Source organism: Hippopotamus amphibius, chromosome 9 (assembly GCF_030028045.1).
Source record: "Hippopotamus amphibius kiboko isolate mHipAmp2 chromosome 9, mHipAmp2.hap2, whole genome shotgun sequence".
NCBI lineage: Eukaryota > Metazoa > Chordata > Mammalia > Artiodactyla > Hippopotamidae > Hippopotamus > Hippopotamus amphibius.
Genome location: NC_080194.1, coordinates 85,014,425 through 85,029,057, shown reverse-complemented (window position 1 = coordinate 85,029,057; position 14,633 = coordinate 85,014,425).

The following is a 14,633-nucleotide window of genomic DNA, read 5'->3' as shown; positions in this document are numbered from 1 at the left end:
AAAATTTAAACTATGTCATAATTAATGAATGAAAATGCTGGTTAAATAAAATGTAAAACAAAGGGATACTCAATAGATCAAAGTTAAAAATAAAATTGCCATTATTTAGTCCATACCAAAAGCCAGGAACTGTGCTAAGCAACAAGTAGGCACCATTTAATTTAATTTTCAAACTAAACAGATATTAAAGTTTTTGATTTTTAGACAGTTGGAGAGTAGACAGAATTATTCCAAGGTCACACAAGTATGAGGTGAGTTTAAGTTCCAATCCACTAGTACCAAACTTAATACCAGGACCAATAAGAATTGTGAAATCATAAATGAAATTTTGGAACTGAAATAAATGCTAAAGATTATTGATTCCAACCACCCATCAGGTGCTTGTATCTTTAAACATTTGCTACATAATTAGCCATTCAAGCAGACCACAATCATTTTGCCTATAAGATCAGGGTGTGTCTGATGGTTGGAATGTTCACTTTTGTTGTGAAACCAAATATCTCTCCCTGTAGTTTCAAGCAGTTAGTTCTTTAATCTCTTCAGACATATGAAAATATACCTCTTAAATAAAGCAATACATTTAACATTGAGATAACTGCCATGTGCCATGGACATTTTTGCTTTGCTAACAAATTATCCTCAGTTATTTCAGCCATTCTAAAATAACATATTTCTAGGTCATTTTTCTGAAATTGTATACTTTTTCCCTATCACATAAAGTACTGTACATCAAACTGAACACACTAAGCCAGCTATTGCTTGAGTGTTAAGTAAGAATATGGATTTCCATTTTCTAGAGTCTACTCATTTTCTTTGCATATAAAACAAAAACACATTGATCTTTTTTTTTTCTTCAGATATTTATTGGAGTATAACTGCTTTACAATGTTGTGCCAGTTTCTGCTGTACATCAGAATGAATCAGCTGTGTTTAGACATATATCTCCATATCCCCTCCCTGCCACCCTTCCTATCCCACCCCTTTAGGTCATCAGCAATCATTGAGTTGATCTCCCTGTGCTATGCAGCAGCTTTCCACTAGCCACCTATTTTACATTTCACAGTGTATATATGTCAATGCCACTCTCTCATTTCATCCCAGCTTCCCCTTCCCCCCATGTCCTCAAGTCCGTTCTCTATGTCTGCATCTCCATTCTTGGCCTCCCACTGGGTTCATCAGCACCATTTTTGTTTGTTTGTTTGTTTGTTTTTTCTTTTTTTCTATTTTTGTTTGTTTGTTTTTTTTAGATTCCATATATATGCATTAGCGTACAGTATTTGTTTTTCTCTTTCTGACTTACTGCACTCTGTATGACAGACTCTAGGTCTGTCCACTTCACCATAAATGACTCAATTTCATTCCTTTTTATGGTTAAGTAATATTCCGTTGTATATATGTGCCACATCTTCTTTACCATTCATCTGCTGATGGATATTTAGGTTGCTTCCACATCCTGGCTATAAAATAGTCCTGCAATGAACATTGTGATACATGTATCTTTTTTTAAGAACTTTTATTGAGATACAATTGACATACAATAAACAGCATATCTTTAAAGCATACAATTTGATATTTTTTTCTTATTAGTAATGTATATATGGCAATACCAGTCTCCCAATTCATCCCACCCAATCCCCCATTGCTTTCCCCCCTTGGTGTCCATATGTTTGTTCTCTACATCTGTGTCTCTATTTCTGCCTTGCAAACTGGTTGATTTGTAAAATTTTTCTATATTCTGAATATATGTGTTAATATACAATAATTGTTTTTCTGATTTACTTCATTCTGTATGACAGTCTTTGGGTCCATCCATGTCTCTACAAATGTCTCAATTTCATTCCTTTTTATGGCCGAGTAATATTTCATTGTATATATGTACCACATCTTCTTTATCCATGCATCTGTTGATGAACATTTAGGTTGCTTCCATGTTCTGGCTATTGTGAATAGTGCTACAATGAATATTGGGGTGCATGCATCTTTTTGAATTATACTTTTCTCTGGGTATATGCCCAGTAGTGGTACTGCTGGGTCATATGGTAACTCTATTTTTAGTTTTTCAAGGAACCTCCATACTGTTCTCCATAGTGGCTGTATCAATTTACATTCCCACCAACAGTGCAAGAGGGTTCCCTTTTCTCCACACCCTCTCAACATTTACTGTTTGTAGATTTTCTGAGGATGCCCATTCCAACAGGTGTGAGGTGATACCTCATTGTAGTTTTGGTGTGCATTTCTCTAATAATTAGTGATGTTAAGTAGCTTTTCATGTGCCTCTTGGCCATTCATATATCTTCTTTGGAGAAATATCTATTTAGGTCTTCTGCCCATTTTTTGATTGGGTTTTTTGTTTTGTTTTGTTTTGATATTGAGCTGCATGAACTGTTTATATATTTTGGACATTAACCCTTTGTCTGTTGATTCATTTGCAAATATTTCCCCCATTCTGAGGGTTGTCTTTTTGTCTTGCTAATAGTTTCCTTTGCTATGCAGAAGCTTTGACGTTTCATTAGGTCCTACTTATTTATTTTTGTTTTTATTTCCATTACTCTAGGAGGTGGATCAAAAAAGATCTTGCTGTGATTTATGTCAAACAGTGTTCTTCCTATGGTTTTGTCTGGAGTTTTATAGTGTCTGGCCTTACATTTAGGTCTTTAATCCATTTTGAATTTATTTTTGTCTGTGTTGTTAGGGAGTGTTCTAATTTAGTTCTTTTACATGTAGCTGTCCTGTTTTCCCAGCACCACTTATCGAAGAGGCTGTCTTTTCTCCATTGCATATCCTTGGCTCCTTGTCATAGATTACTTGATCATAGTTTATCTCTGGGCTTTCTATCCTGTTCCATTTATCTATATTTCTGTTTTTGTGCCAGTACCATATTGTCTTGATTACTGTAGCTTTATAGTATAGTCTGAAGTCAGGAGGTCTGATTCTTCCAGCTCCACATTTTTTTTACTCCAATTGCTTTGGCTATTGGGGGTCTTTAGGTCGTTATACAAATTTTAGGATTTTTTGTTCTAATTCTGTAAAAAATGCCAGTGCTAATTTCATAGGGATTGTGTTGAATTCGTAGATTGCTTTGGGTAGTACAGTCATTTTCACAATGTTGATTCTTCCAATCCAAGAACATGGTATATTTCTCCATCTGTTTGTATCATCTTTGATTTCTTTCATCAGTGTCTTATAGTTCTCTGACTGCAGGTCTTTTACCTCCTTAGTTACGTTTATTCCTAGGTATTTTGTTGTTGTTGTTGCAATAGTGAATGGGAGAGTTTCCTTAATTTCTCTTTCTGATCTTTCATTGTTAGTGTATAGAAATGCAAGAGATTTCTGTGTGTTAACTTTGTATTCTGTAACGTTACCAAATTCATTGATTAGCTCAGGTAGTTTTCTGGTGGCATCTTTAGGATTTTCTATGTATAGTGTCATATCATCTGCGAACAGTGACAGTTTTACTTCTTTTCCAATTTGGATTATTTTTATTTCTTTTTCTTCTCTGATTGCTGTGGCAAGGACTTCCAGAACTATGTTGAATAGTAGTGGCGAGTGGATAGCCTTGTCTTGTTCTTGATCTTAGAGGGAATGCTTTCAGTTTTTCAGCATTGAGAATGATGTTTACTGTGGGTTTGGCATAAATGGCCTTCATTATGTTGAGGTAGTTTCCTTCTATGACCACCTTCTGCATCTATTGAGAAGATCATGTGGTTTTTATCCTTCAATTTGTTAATATGGTGTATTGCATTGATTGGTTTGCAAATATTGAGGGATACTTGCATTCCAGGGATAAATCCCACTTAACCATGGTGTATGATCCTTTTATTGTGTTGCTAGATTCTGTTTGCTAGTATTTTGTTGAGGAATTTTGCATCTAATTTATCAGTGATATTGGTCTGTAATTTTCTTTATTTGTAGTGTCTTTGTCTGTTTTGGTATCAGGGTGATGGTGGCCTTGTAGAATGTGTTTGGGAGTGTTCCTCTGAAATTTTTTGGAAGAGTTTGAGAAGGATGGGTGTTAGCTCTTCTGTAAATATTTGATAGAATTCACCTGTGAATCCATCTGGTCCTGGACTTTTGTTTGTTGGGAAATTTTTAATTACAGTTTCAATTTCATTACTTGTGATTGGTCTGTTCATATATCTAGTTCTTCCTGATTCAGTCTTGGAAGGTTATACCTTTCTATGAATCTTTCCATTTCTTCCAGTTTGTCCATTTTATTGGCATATAATTGCTTGTCCAAGTCTCTTATAGTGCTTTTTATTTCTGTGATGTCTGTTGTTACTTCTCTTGTTTCATTTCTAATTATAATAATTTGAGTCCTCTTCTTTTTTTAATGAGTCTTGCCAAATGTTTATCAATTTTGTTTATTTTCTCAAAGAACCAGCTTTCAGTTTTATTGATGTTTGCTATTGTTTTCTTTGTTTCTAGTTCATTTATTTCTGCTCTGATCTTTATGATTTCTCTCCATCTACTACCTTTGGGTTTTGTTTGCTCTTCTTTCTCTAGTTTCTTTAGGTGTAAGGTTCGATTGTTGATTTGGGATTTTTCTTGTTTCTTGAGGGAGGATTGTATTGCTATAAACTTCCCTCTTAGAACTGCTTTTGCTGCATCCCATAGGTTTTGGATCATTGTGTTTTCCTTGTCATTTGTCTCTAGGTATTTTTTGATTTCCTCTTTGATTTCTTCAGTGATATCTTGGTTATTTAGTATTATATTGTTTAGCCTCCATGTGTTTGTGTTTTTACAGTTTTTTTTTTCCTGTAATTGATTTCTAATCTCATAGCACTGTGTTCGGAAAAGATGCTTGATGTGGTTTCAATTTTCAAAAATTTACCAAGACTTGATTTGGGACCCAAATGTGATCTATCCTGGAGATTATTCCATGTGTACTTGAGATGAAAGTGTAATCTGCTCTTTTTGGATGTAATGTCCTATAGATATCAATTCATTCTAGCTCATTTATTGTGTCATTTAAATCTTGGGTTTCCTTATTAATTTTCTACCTGGATGGTCTGTCCATTGGTGTAAGTGGGGTTTTAAACTGCCCCACATACATTGTGTTACTGTTGATTTCCTCTTTTATAGTTGTTAGCATTTGCCTTATGTATTGAGTTGCTCCTATATTGGGCACATATAAATTTATATTTGTTATCTTATCTTTTGGATTGGTCACTTGATCATTATGTAGTGTCCTTTCTTGTCTCTGCAACATTTTTTATTTTAAAGTCTATTTAATCTGATATGAGTATTGCTACTCCAGCTTTCTTTTGATTTCCATTTGAATGGAATATCTTTTTCCGTCCCCTCACTTTCAGTCTGTATGTTTCCCTAGGTCTGAAGTGAGTCTCTTGGTGAGAGCATATATATGGGCCTTGTTTTTGGATCCATTCAGCCAGTCTGTGTCTTTTGGTTTGGGTATTTAGTCCATTTACATTCAAGGTAATTATTGATATGTATGTTCCTATTACCATTTTCTTAATTGTTTTGGGTTTGTTTTTGTAAGTCCTTTTCTTCTCTTATGTTTCCTGCTTAGAGAAGTTCCTTTAGCATTTGTTGTAGGGCTGGTTTGGTGGTGCTGAATTCTCTTAGCTGTTGCTTGTCTGTAAAGCTTTTGATTTCTCCATCGAATCTGAATGAGATTCTTGCTGGGTAGAGTAGTCTTGGTTGTAGGTTCTTCCCTTTCATCACTTGAAATATATCATGCCACTCCCTTCTGGCTTGCAGAGTTTCTGCTGAGAAATCAGCTGTTAACCTTATGGGAGTTCCCTTGTATGTTATTTGTCATTTTTCCCTTGTTGCTTTCAATAACATTTCTCTGCCTTAAATTTTTGTCATTTTGGCTACTATATGTCTTGACATGTTCCTCCTTGCATTTATGCTGCATGGGACTCTCTGCGTTTCCTGGACATGGGTAGCTATTTCCTTTCCCATGTTAGGGAAGTTTTCAACTATAATCTCTTCCAAGATTTTCTCAGGTCCTTTCTCTCTCTCTTCTCCTCTTCTCCTTCTGGGACCCCTATAATGTGAATATTGGTGCATTTAACATTGTCTCAGAGGTCTCTTAGGCTGTCTTCAGTTCTTTTCATTCTGTTTTCCTTATTCTTTTCCACATCAGTGATTTTCAGCATTCTATCTTCCAGGTCACTTATTTGCCCTTCTGCTTCAGTTAATCTGCTATTGGTTCCTTCTAGTGCATTTTTCATTTCACTTATTGTGTTGCATATCTCTGTTTGTTTGCTCTTTAATTTTTCTAGGTCTTTGGTAAACTTTTTGATCTTTGCATCCAGTCTTTTTTCAAAGTCCTGGATCATCTTCACCATCATTATTCTAAGCTCTTTTTCTGTAAGGGTGCCTATCTCCTCTTCATTTAGTTGTTTTTCTGGGGTTTTATCCTGTCTCTTCATCTGGTACAAAGTCCTCTGCTTTTTCATTTTCTCTATCTTTCTGTGGCTGTGGTTTTCACTTCCACAAGACAAAATACTGCTGATACTGCTTGATACTGCTGTCTGCCCTCTTGTGGAGGAAGCTATCTAGGAGGCTTGAGCCTGCTTCCTGATGAAAAGGACTGATGGTGGGTAGGGCTGGGTGGGCAGAGCTCAGTAAGACTTTAATCTGCTTGTCTGCTAATGGGTGGGGCTGTATTCACACCTTGTTGGTTGTTTTGTCTGAGGCTACTTAGCACTGGAGCTTACAGGCTCTTTGGTGGGGCTAATGGTGGATTCTGGGAGGGTTCATGCCAATGAGCACTTCCCAGAACCACTGCTACCAGTGCCGCAGTCTCCTCAGTGAGCAACAGCTGCCCCCCATCTCGGCAGGCAACCCTCCAACACCAGCAGGTAGGTCTGGTTCAGTCTCCTATGGGGTCACTGCTCCTTCCCCCTGGGTCCTGGTGAGCACACTTTTTTGTGTGCCCTCCAAGAGTGGAGTCTCTGTTTCCCCTAGTCCTGTGGAGGTCCTGCAATCAAATTCTGCTGGCTTTCAAAGTCTGATTCTCTGGGGATTCCTCCTCCCATCGCTGGACTCCCAGGTTGGAAAGCCTGATATGGGGCTCAGAACCCTCACTTTAGTGGGTGGACTTTTGCAGTACAACTGTTCTCCAGTTTGTGAGTCACCCACCCAGCATTTATGGGATTTGATTTTAACGTGATTGTGTCCCTCCTAACATCTCGTTACAGCTTCTCCTTTGTCTCTGGATGTGGGGTGTTTTTTTGGTGAGTCCCAGTATTTTTGTGTCAATGATTGTTCAGCATTTAGTTGTAATCCTGGTGCTCTTCATCACGCTTTTTTTTTTACCAATAACTATAAGATGTAGATACAGCAAAAGGATTTGGCAATGCATTTCTTATTTAGGAAAACTAACATTTTATAAAAGGTCACCCCCACTTAGTCAAAGGAAATAAATGCTATTATTTTCAGGCTAATGTCCAGTCTTTATTAAACTAGTGTTCCTTGGGTAAAGAACTTAAAATTTTATCTTTATATTTTGTGACTATACTTTCTAAATGAATATTATCAATTAATTTTAAGGCTTATATTTGTGTTTGTGTTGAAAACCATGATTAAAGTAATTTTCCCATTCCATCTAAGTTGTCAAATGCATGGAGACAGAATTGTTCATATTTTCCTTTTATTACCGCTTTAACGTTTGTAATGTATACACTCATATTCTTTTTCTTGATTTGAAATTTGTGCCTTTTCTCTTTTTCGTCTTGATCATTCTAGCCAGTACTTTATCAGTTTTATTATTTTTTTAAAGCAATTAACGTTTAGCATTTTTCACTATTGTTTTTGTCATCTAAATGTCCTTGATTCTGTTTTTATCTTTACTATTGCCATCCTCTGCTTCCTTTACCTCTAATTTGATCTCTCTCTTTTCGAGTTTTATAGTGGAAGCTTAGATCATTGATTTGAGAGTTTTCTTCTTTCTTCATATAAACACTTAATGCTACACATTTCTCTCTGAGAATTGTTTTCACTGCATCCCATAAAATTTGAAATGCGCCCTTTCATTTTCAAACAATTTAAAACATTTTCTAATGTCTCTTTTGGTTCCCCCTTTTCCTGAGCACTATTTAGAAGTGAGTAGTTTGATTTCCAAATATTTAGGGAATTTCCAGATATCTTTCAATCATGTATGTCTAGTTTAATCTATGTCCTGAGAACATATTCTGCATGTTTATATTTTGCATAATTTTAATCATTTAAAATTATGAAGTTTATTTTCATGGTCCTGACTACATTCTGACTTGGTGGATATTCCATGTGCTTCTAAAAAGAATATGTATCCCATTATACAAATTGTTCTATCATTGCCCCTTACTTCAGGTTGATTTGAAACTATTTTTCAAGTCTTCTGTTTTTACTGCTTTTCTGTCTACTGTACTATATGTTTGAATGTAGAGTGTTGATGTCTTCAATCATAATTGTGGACTTGTATATTTCTCCTTTTATTTCTACCAGTTTTATATTTTGATACCTTTAGGTGCATACACATTAATGTTTGTATATTTTCTTAGAGAATTGACCACTTTATCACTATACAATGCCCTTTTTATTCCTGGTCATGGTTCCTGCCTTAAAATCTATTTTGTCTGACATGAATATAGCCATGCCCACTCTGCTATGTGTTAGTACAGGCTTCCAAGTTTTGTGTCTTTGCATCTAAAGTGTGTCTCTTTAGCATATAGTTTCATCTTGTTCTATACACAATATTATGTATATGTGCAAGCTTAAGTCAAAAGTGAGTTTCTCATGGACAATACATATTTATATCCTGATTTTTCATCCATTTACCCATCCTATGTCTTTAGATAGGTAGAATTTAATGTATTTCCATTTAAACTGATTATTGTTTGGGAAGAATTTACCATTGCAAATTTTTTAATTGTTTTATTATTGTCTTATACTTCTTATGATATCTTTCTTTGGGTTTCACTGATTTTCAGTTGATATGCTTTGTTTGCTTTCTCTTTTTCTTTTGTATAATTTCTATAGATATTATTATCTTTTGGTTACAATGTGGCTTATATAAAACACCTTTTAGTTACAACAGTATTTTACTTTGGTAAGAGCTTAACCTCAATCACTTACAAAAACTCTAAGCTTTTGTACCTTCCACATTTTAATTGATGTCAAAATTTACATGTATTACAACTACATGTTATTCATGTTTAGACCTAATACACACCCTCACATATTTTCCTACTTGCTCATTTACTCAAATATATCTACGGGGCTCTATCTTTTATTCAAAGGAATATTTTTGACATGTTGCTTTCCTCATTCAATAATATTTTGATACTTATATGTATTGTGTACATATTAACATATTTTGTTATATTTAATACTTTTGTCTTTTAAATTTTATATCAGAAATTAAAGAAATTTACTCACCACTTTTAAAATTTTACAATTAATACAGTGTTCCATGTTTTTCTATATGTTTAACTTTCGCAATTCATTTTAGACTTTCTTAAGCAAATATGTTATTGTTTTAGTGTCTTTTTTTTTTTTTTTTCAATTTGAAGAGTTTACTTTAGAATTTCCTGTAAGGAAGATCTAATGACAATGGACTCTTTAGGCTTTTGTTTGTCTGAGAAAGTATTTTTCTGCTTTTCCATTTGGAGGATAGTTTTGCTGTTTATATTATTCTTAGTTAACTAGTTTTTTTTCCTTAGAACTTTCAATGTATCATCCCACTGCCTTCTGGCCTGCAAGATTTCTGCTAAAAAACCCACTGATATTCTCATGAGGGTTCCATTGTATATGATAAGCTGCATTTCCCATGCTTCTTTCAAAATTCTCTCTCTTTTTTTGACTTTAGGTAATTTGATTATAATGTGGGTTCCTGTGGATTTCTTTGGGGTCATCTTATTTTGGATCCTTCTTGTTCGCTGGTTCTGGATATCCATTTTCTTGTAAAGATTAAGGGATTTTTTCAACCATTTTTACTTTGAGAAATCTTTCAGATCATTCCTCATACCCTTCTCCTTCTGGGATCCCTGTAATGCATATATTGGTCCATGTGATGCATTCCATTAAGTCTCTTAGACATTCTGCACTATTTTGCATTCTTCTTTTCTTTTTGCTTCTCTGACTAAATTATTTTGAACAACCATTTCTTTCTTCTCTTTTTTAACTTCTATAATCCTTTCTTTGTATTGTTTAGTCTGCTGCTGTAAGCTTCTAGTGAATTTTTCTGTTCAGTTATTGTGTTCTTCAGCTTCAAGATTTCTGTTTCGTATTTCCTAAAGTTAAATTCTCACTTCTTTTATGTATAGTTCTCTGACTATACTGAGTGTCTTTATGATAGTTAAATGATTTTTTTGGCAGGTAAATCATGTTATCACCATTTGACTAGGGTTAATTTGGAGAAATGTATCTTGCTCACCTTTGGACTTTATTTTGATATTTCTTCATTTTCCTTGACTTTCTGTGCTCACGTCTGCACATAGACAAAATAGCAATTTATTTTAATCTTCATAGCCTATCCTTGTACTGGAGAAGACCCACACCAAGAAGCAAGGCCAGTGACTGGGGGCCTCCCAACCTTGTGTTAGTCCAATCCACTTTTTTTGTTCTTAGTAGCTCCCAGACATGTGGATAATATCAGGATCCCATCAACATCCTAAAATAAGTGAGAATGAAGACAGTACTTCAGGCAGCCCCCAGATAATCTGGGTCATTGGGTAAACAGTGCACCATTCCCTATACCAAGGAAAAGCTGAAGGACAAGGGTTTTCCACTTCTAGCTGTGTTAAGGCAGTGGGAGAGGCTATAGTGAATTCTTGTCAAACTACCATCTCTCTTCTCTCTCACCTCAGGCAGCTAAACTATGCCATGTTCTGCTTCCACCCAGTTTTCTGACACAGGCTATACAGAAGCGATTCCTTTGGATGGCCCCTAGAAGTGCTGGGGCTTTAGATGTATTGTGCATCTTTTCTCTTCCCAGAAATAATGTGGGAGATTTTGTCCAAATCACATGTTTCTGGGCCAGCATAGGTATATGACAAGAGTGTATCTTGAATTTTCCTGAAAGCTTCAATGTGACTGGTTTCTTGCTTGAACTGGGTGTAGGATCCTCTTAACTAAGTTTTGGCTTTCTTACAAAGGGAATCTGTATGTAAATTGTTTTTTAATCAGTGTGTACATGCTGAGAAGGAGATTCTAGGGCTTCCTCTTCTGCCATCTTGCTGATGGGAAATGGGAGTTAATTTTTCTTTCTTCTTTGGAGGATTTATAGTCCCCACAGTGAAGGAAAAAGTTGAGTGCAATACTGAGTCTATAAGAAACTAAATACAGACTATGGTCCAGGTTTAAATACATTCCCCTAAGTTCCCTATTACACCTAGAAACTGTTCCCTAGAGAAGAGTTTGAGGAAGCTGCTGCCATGTTTATAACTGAGTGCATTATATCATTGCACTCACGTTAAATCTTCAGTGACTTACTAAATGGCAAGAATGGTAATAATAGAAACCATTTATTTTTTCCTGTCACCTGATAGCACTGAGAGTCATAATCAAGATTATCATCTACAGTTCTGAAAAATGTCCAGGGCATATCAGAAGTTAATTGCAGGTGGCATGTTCTTAAAAGCCAAGAAACCAAAGTCTCAAATCCGAAATTTCCCTTCCGGCACCATGGGGATAAAAACAATAAGAAGAAAGCATTGAGATTTTCTGGCTTAAGGAGGGTGAGTTTCTAAATTCCATTAATATTTATGTTTTCTTTGTTTGTGACAGAGACCAAGGACCAAAGATATGACAGTTTCTTTCCCATTTTTGCAGTTCTGAGATTCAAGTGAATCTTGCAGAGAAATCTGTTTGAGAGAAGAGTAGGGAATGTTCAGAATCCTTAGGGGGCACAGCAGATTCAGTTTCTCAGTTGTTAAGTCCCCTCTTCATGGATGGAATGTTCCTTCTTCTACTTTTATAACTTTTACTCTGTGACATGGGGAGTGACTTAACCTCTCCTAGATTTTGGTCACCCCTGCCCCAAATCATGTTTTTGATTAGAGACAATCTTCTTAGTTCCTACCCCATCAGGTCTAATCTGCACTAGAGGCAAGCACCAGGCTTTTTGGGTTGCTGCCTCCAATTTTACTGGCAAGGGGAGGGTCCAAGTGTCTGAAGAAGAAATGGTGAGATGAGAGAAGGAAAATTACAGAGAACCACAGAGGTCACAGAGGACACAGAGGATACTGACTTGGAGTAACAATCCTGAGAGCGCATGACTGGATACATGGCTGCCAGCAGCTCTGAAAGCAGAACCAGTCTCAAGGAAAACCGATTGAGATAAAGCAGTCATATAACCCGATGGCTCCAGGCTCCAGCTCTGAGTTAAAGATTAACTGTCTCCCCTAGTAGTCATAAAAAACAAGGTGTTCTGCTTTTTTCTCTGTTTGAGGCATATACCTTGTGATGTCCATTATCGTGATTTATAATCCAGAATGCTAGAATGCTTATGATCTTTCTCAATAAATACGCTATGGGAATCAGAGCTCAGGACTCTTGAGTGGCTTGGTCTTGAGTCCCCTGACCCCATGCTTTCCTATACTCTTGTGTGAATTTTCTTAATTCTGCCGTGCCACTCACATTCAGGTTTGATCGTGTAGATGAGATCCTTTCCAAGCATGTATTTCATGAAGAGAGGTCATCAATTTCCATATTTGGTTATGAATTGGACCATGAGAAAAGTATGGACATGGAGGAGACATTCATAATCCATGCCAGTATATAATATCTCTAGATGCCTCAGCTGAGGTAGTAGTACCATGCTTATGTTTTTTCCATCTTAAATCATATGGGGAACCATGGTGTCGAGCCGAACCCCAAGGGCTCCAATCAATGACATTTCCTTGGGAAATATTAAGAAGCACTGGACCTTTATTTCCCCTACATTTATCTCAACTGAACCAATTGGAAATAGACGATACCCTTTTTTGCTGGCAAATGGGCATGTCTGGAGGCATGGGTGTTACTAAAAATCCCGGTGTCTTTAAAGCTAAAACTTGACAATAAGAATAATTGAGTAGGATTAGTATTATTAGTCTTAACGGTTGATAGCCAGCCTTGATATGCCACTTTAAGACAATGATTCTCATGTCCAAAACAAACAGGGATGTTATCTGCTCCTATAGTATAATCAGAAATGATATAGCCTTCCTCATTTGGCATCATAGGTCCCCTAGGATCATATGGCCCAGGAAGCCAGTTTGAGTCATTAATATAAACAAAAGGCTCTCTGTCAAACCAAGTAATTAGTTTGTTTAGTGGAGGATGTGGAACATAAGCCCAGTATGAGGAATTTGTTTCACCATATACTATTCCCACCGTAGTATTACCGACGGCAAGCATAGCTAGAAACATGTTGGCCGACATTTTTGGTATGCACAATCCCTCCAGTATCTTATCAGCTTCATGTGAGGTCTTCTTTATCACTTCCCATGTCATGGGAGGGGTTTTCTGAGTTGTGTGATGGTTACTGAAGATCGTATATTCAGCTTTGCCATTCTTTAGTTGTGGATCTATGTGGAATCTCGCCCATTTCTGGTTCATTTCTGGGTTTCGGTTGTTTTGCAGGGAGCCACAATAATTCTTCACTTTCTGTGGAGACAAAAGCAAAACCTCTACCCCATGTTTTAACCCAACCCCTTTTCCATATGTCTGTACTTATATCATGCCACCAAATTGGCTGCTTGAGAGGAGATTCAAGTATCTCGTTTTCCCAATGTTTTTCTATTGCTGATTTATTCTTTTCAGTCCAAAAATTTAAATGACTAAGTGTAAACAAAGCTTTATTCAAATGATCTTTCGGTTTTATAGGAAACCCATCTCCCCCTTTTTGTTTATCTAGCATTTGTTTTAATGTTCAATGAGCTCTTTCAACAATTGCCTGGCCTGTTGGATTATATGGGATGCCAGTAAAATGTGATATATGCCATTCATCATAAAATTTTTTGAATGAATTAGAGGTATAAGCAGGACGATTATCTGTTTTTATTTGTTGTGGAAGGCCCATAACCATGAAACAGGCTAGTAAATGAGAACAAACATGAGATGTTTTTTCATCAGATAAAGCAGAGGCCATAATAAAATGAGAATAGGTATCAATAGTAACATGCACATATCCCAAATGACCAAAGGAAGGGATATGAGTAACATCCATTTGCCAAAATTGGTTTGGAGCCTCCCCTCTGAGGTTAGTACTACTAGGCCAAGAGGGAACATTGACCACCTGACAGGACAGACAACGTCTTATAATCATCTGACTCTGGCGACGGGAAATTTCAAAGCGTTCTTTAAGGTCTTTGGCATTGATATGAGTTAATCGATGAAATTTTCCTTAAGTTGAACATTAGCAATAAGTAATTGATCAATATTATGATTACCCTGAGATACTGGTCCAGGCAATTTTGTATGAGCTTGCATATGAGTAATGAAAAATGGAAAAGTTCGTTGATGAATAGTCTCCTGTAGCTGAGTTAACAGTTGAAAAATAGAGGAAGAAGAATTAAGTTCAGTGGTTTCAATGGTTTGTACTGTATAAACAACATATTGTGAATCAGAAACTATATTAAAGGAGGCAGAAAAGTCTGTTAATAATGATATTACTACCATTAAGTCAGCCTTTTACA